The following is a 6,248-nucleotide window of genomic DNA, read 5'->3' on the forward strand; positions in this document are numbered from 1 at the left end:
TTTTTGAATTGTTGATTTTTTTTTGGCAGGTGCACAAAATAGGTGCTATTTTTAACAACCACTTAAGTTTTATTTACACCTTTCTCTCTTCAGTATGCTTTGGTCAACCCAGTGCTAACACAATGAGGCAAAACTTTGGAAATCAGATACTTGTTGCTAAACAAGTTGAGGGGAAACAGCAAGATGTAACAACTTGAGTTTTTCTTTATTTCAACTGCCTTTAGGAATTTTTTTGAAAATTTTCCATTTGCATCAAAACATACAGTAGTTATCCATGAAAATGATAAAATACGACAAAAATAATTTAATACATTTTCTCCCCGCCCAACCCCTCCCTCCCCAAAAATGTAGGGAAAAAAAGAAAAAAGCCTATCTTTTAATTCATTAATAGCAATTTACGTAAGTCTTAAATCACAACTAATTATGGCAGGTTGGACACTACAGGTAAATCGTAGCAATAAAATCCATGTAGGGTTTCCAAATATCAAATTTTTCTGGTTGATTTTGTAAATTATATGTTATTCTCTCTAATGATAAACAATTTAATAGTTCTATTTGCCATCTATTCAACCCCACATATATCACCAGATTTCTGTTACAGCTATAAATTTTTTTGCTTTTGCTACACTTAAAAGCTTTTTTTGATAAAACTTCAATTGGGAAATAACTCCCAATGAAAATACTCTTGATTCTTCAAAATTTGCATCTTCATAGCTTGTCCCAATAAAATATTTGTATCCTTCCAGAACTTATCTACCTTTTCACATTGCCAAACTGCATGCAAAAAAGATCCTACTTCTTTATTACATCTAAAACATTGATCAGAACAATTCGAATGAAGTGCAATGGAGTATAATAATTGATGTTTAAAAAAAATTAAATTGTACCATTTGTTATCTAACATTAATTGTATTAGTTACACTTTCATTACATAATTTTGACCCATACTTCATCTTGAATCTGTATATTTAAATCTTTTTGTCATTTAGATTTAAATAAATCTTTTCTGAATAGTCTCTTATAATTTAATATATTAGTAATAAATATTTCAATAAACATGATATTAGATATTCAAATGGATTTTGTTCTGGCAATTTAAAATTCCTCGCTAATTTAAAAGATGATTTAAGTTGATAAGAAAAAATAGTACAGTATTGTGGTATATTATATTTTCAATTGATCAAAAGTAAAAAAAACAGATCTCAAAAAACCATCCCTTATTTTTTTATTCCACAATTATATCAAACATCAAAATAACAGGTAACTGTAAAAGGAATGAAAGGGTTTTGATTTAATATCATTTCAGCCAACTGATAATTCTTCATTCCTCTTTCTACATGTACTCCATTCCACACTTCTGAGTATATGCTTCAAAATTGATGTATCAGATTTTCCTTTTAATAACCTCTCATGGCATTTATAAAATTATGTTCAGAATTATTTTCTATTATTCACTTCAATTTGCACCCATACAATCTTTTCATCAGTCTGATAGCAAGAGGATAAAAATCTAAGTTGAGCTGCTTTATAATAATTTTTAAAATTAGACGATAGAAGTTCCCCTTGATGAAATTTCCATGTTAGTTTTTCCAATGCCATCTGAGGCATTTTATCCCTCAAAATAAATCTTCTTACACTTATTTAAATCCTGAAAAAAAATATTGGTACAAAAATTGGTAAAGACTGAAAAAGGTATTATATTCTAGGAAAGATATTCATCTTTACACAATTAATTCTTCCTATTAAAGAAATTGGCAAATCTTTCCATCTTAAATCTGTTTTAATTTTCCTCAATAAAGGTATGTAATTTAATTTAAATAAATTATTTTAATTCTTATCAACATTAATTCCTAAACATTGCACCAGTCTGCCATTTAAATTTTGTCCTTTTCTTAACTTGAACGTAATCTGTCTCATTCATTGGCATCACTTCACTTTTATCAATATTTACTTTATAACCTGATACTAACCCATACTCCGCCAACCGATTATTTACCTTTTGTAATGAACTTTCGGGGTTTCTAAGATATAGAGCATTAAAATTAGTCTTTTTGCAGATGATGTAATATTATATCATGTATCTCATTATCACTTCTAATCACCTCAACTAAAGGTTCTACAGCTAATGCAAATAAAAGAGAAAATGGACATCCTTGCCTAGATGATCTTTCCAACAAAAAAGATTTGATATTTGCCTATTTATAATCACCTTAGCCTTTGGAGAATTATGTAATGCTCTTATCCAATTAATAAAATTTGTCGGAATTCCAAAAACCTTCAGTACTTTAAATAAACAATCCCATTCTAATCTATCAAATGCCTTCTCTGCATCTAAAGCTAAGGCCACTGATGGCATTTTTCTTTTCTGATCCATATCTATTAAACTTAAAAATCTAACAATATTATCAGCTGATCTATTTTTAATAAAACCTGTTTGGTCGATGTTAATCAATTTAGCTAATCTCTTGGCTATTAGTTTGGACAAAATTTTATAATCAATCGGTATTCAATAATGAAATTGGTCTATATGAAGATGGAAGCAAAAGGTCCTTCCTTTTTGCGATAACTTATTAACGCAGTTTTAAATGACTCTGGTAAGTCCCAAAGATCTTCCATTTGATCTAACAATCCCATAAATATTGGAATTAATAACTCTTTAAATTCTGGAGTGCAACCATCCTCTCCTGGAGCCTTATTATTTGGTAAGGACATCAATATATAATTCTGTAACTTTAAAACTGGATTTGATAATTCGGTCTTCTATACTTAACTGTGGTTTGGACAAATATTCATTTATTTTATCCCCATTTTTCAAAGATTCCAATTTATATAATTTCATGTAAAATTTCATAAATACATCATTAATACTTTTTTTTTAAAGTAAGATGACCTGAATTTCTTTTACAGCTACTATTCTCGATATTTGTTCAGTTTTCAATTGCCATGCTAAAACTTTGTGCTCTATCTCTCAATTCAAAACATTTTTGTTGGGTTTGTTTTTAATCCCTCTCTATATGTTTATATTGTATTAAGCTGCAATTTCTTTAAATCCAACATTTTCCTTTGTTCATCAATCCCTCAATTTTGTAATTCTTTTTCCATCTTTATTTCCTTTTCCAAAGAATTAACCTCAAACATTTTTTAAAACCTTGCTTTATAACTTATTATTTGTCTTCTTAAGTAAGTCTTCAAAGAATCCCATACCACAAACTTATTAGTTATAGAATGTTCGTTCAGATTCATAAAAAAATTTATCTGTTCCCTTATAAAATCATAAAAATCTTGCCTTTTCAACAATGCTGCATTAAACCACCATCTATAACCTATATTTTGCTCCTCCAGTAAAACTGACATAACTAAAGGTGAATGATCAGACAATATCCTTGCTTGATATTCAATATTATGGATTCTTGACTAGTTGAGAGGTGATTTAAAAACATATCTACTGGGAATATGTTTTATGCCTATAAGAATAAAATGAATAATCTCTAATATCAGGATGCATCTTCCTCCAACTATCAAGTTTCATTTCATTCATTGAAAATTTTCACATCCTTTGTCCCTTATTTTTAACTATAATTCCTCCTGATCTATCCAACTTGCAGTCAAAAGTAAAATTAAAGTCTCTTCCCATAATTATTTTTATTTTTGGATTAACTAACTGCATAAAAACATGCATAAATTTTCCATCATCTGCATTCAGTGCATATATTCATCAAAGTCCAACATTCAGAATATATTTTGCAATTTTTCATCACATACCTTCCCACTTTATCAGTCATTACATCCAATATTTCAATTAGTAAATTTTTATTAATATTACTACTCTAGCTTTAGAATTAAATGAAGAAGAGAATACCTCCCCTACCCAGTCTCTTTAATTTGTATGCTCTATTTCTGTTAAATGGGTTTCTTGTTTTTTTCCCATATAATTCAATAACCTTTTTCTCTATTGGATTCTGAATTCTAATAATAAGTCAATTTCTCTGCCATTAGACATCCAAATTAAAACCTATATTCTCCAGTGTTCCCCTTCATCTTCACAACTAACCCAACCCGCTCCAGGATAGAACACAGTTTATTGGAACCAAGTTGACAGCTTAACTGGTTTAAGTTGTTCAGATTTGGGCACAAGTGACAGGAAAAATCAACATAACCTTTCCACTTTTTTAAAAGCAGCCACAACAAGAAGTTCAAATGCTTCCTCCCAATTTGTTTTACCAGTCCATCTTCACCAAATGAATCTTAATTATCGGTTGGGTTGTGGTGGGAAAAGAGAAGGGTCTCTTCAGTGGTATTGAATTCTGCCAGACTGCAGTCATAGCAAATGTTTAACAGTGAAATCAAAAGAAGCTTTTAGATGTCAATTCAGTTAATTTGAAACTCAGTTTAAAGTAAACCAATTTTGAAGACTGACCAATATAAACCTAGATTAAAAATTCCCAGGGCATGCCACATGAGGATGTGGGGTTAGAATGATAATCCCTGCTCTCCTCAAAAAGTTGAGGAAAAAGTGACAAAAGTTATGTTACAGAAAATATGAAAGAGTTGTCTGAAGACATAGAAGATGTTAACAATGCCACCAAAGAAGGATAAAGAAATCAAGCAAGAAAAAGAACAAGGAAGAGAGGCCTACCTTTAGAAAGGATTCTAGAGCTGTCTGCAAGATAATATCCAGAGAGAAACTAGAAGCCGGGGAGAACTTGGGCACACTGCTGCACAAGGTCTCCCCCGACAATGGTCACCGACATTGGCACATGCAACTGTGGGCACTGCTGGAGAATTGGTTGCAAGCTATATGCTGGGTAGGTGTGTTGGCACATATCAAAGAGAAATTCTCATATCTCATTTATCATAGTGAAAGTTAACCCGTTTCCAAGTAGTCTATAGTGGGTGGCACGGTTAGCAGTAGTGATTGGGAATGGGGTTTGAATCCTGTGCTGAATGTAAGAAGTTTGTATGTTCTGTGTCTGTGGGTTTTCTCCACGGGTTGTAGATCAATTAAGGCAATTGGCTTGTGGGCCAAAAGGACCTGTTACTGTGCTGTATGACTAAATTAAATTTTAACAGTTTACATATGATTTCATTGTCATTTTGTGAGCAAGTGATAAATCATATGCAGGGGAAACTGCATGTATGACTACTGGAGGAAACTTCAGCTCAGCAGGCTTTGGCATTATAAAAATTCTGTGGGGTCTAATTTGTAATGTATGGATGAGGGGGGAAATGTAATACGAAGGGCCACATGATCTCTCCAGCAGGAAAATAGGTCAGAAGTCACCTGTCAATTGAGGTCACATGATCCCTCCAGCAGGACTACAGGTTGGAAGTCACTTGCCCTGTGTATAAACATAAGGACTGCCCTCAGAAGAAGCCACCTTGCAATTGGTTCTCTGCTGCAACTTGTGTCACATGGGCACTGTGATATAAAGGCCACCTTGTAGAACAACTCTTGCTTTTGTTTTCTGAGGTGACCCTGAACATCACTCCAGGTTGCAAACTGTGAGCAACAGTGGAGAGTTGGTTGCTAGGTGTGTGCCAGTGAAGGGTGGAGGTAACTTGTAATACACAGATTAAACCCTGACTTGTGGATTCTGACCATTGTAACTTTGAAATATCACTTTCAATTTTGAGTTTTGATGTTTATCTGCACTTGCGATGTCCCGGCTGCCCAGCAGAGACAAGGCAGAGTGCTACCTGTATATGTTAAACCCCTAACTCAAGATCATTTTGATTTGTGACAGAGTCCCACAACCCAACCCCATAGTGCGTACATGCAGTAGAGGAGTGGCAGGTATTGTTTGTTAATCCTTGTATCATTAGCAGGAGTTGCAATTGTAAATGGTTAACTTGTGGCCAAAGCGTATGATTTCATTGTCACTATGTGACTGAGTATGTTCCCATGCACACGAAGAAAGACTATTGTCTGCTGCTAATCTGTGTCCAGCCTTGAATCTCTTTGAACATGTCCAACTGCACTAAGGGATTAGGTTTGATAAGAATGATGTGAATCCCAAAGTCTGCTACTGATCACTTGTGACAAACTTATCTACTGAGGGAGGAAGAGAGACCTGTACCTAAGAGTACATGGACAAGATTAAATGCTCCTAATCGACAAATGTATAATGTTGGAGAATACAAATGATTATTTGTATTCATACTTTACCAAGATCACTGTTGGTGGATTTAAGATATTAAGGAAAATAAGCAGTGTAAACCATTTATTAATTAAAGGTAAAGTAAACCAA

Source organism: Narcine bancroftii, chromosome 6 (genome assembly GCF_036971445.1).
Source record: "Narcine bancroftii isolate sNarBan1 chromosome 6, sNarBan1.hap1, whole genome shotgun sequence".
Lineage (NCBI taxonomy): Eukaryota > Metazoa > Chordata > Chondrichthyes > Torpediniformes > Narcinidae > Narcine > Narcine bancroftii.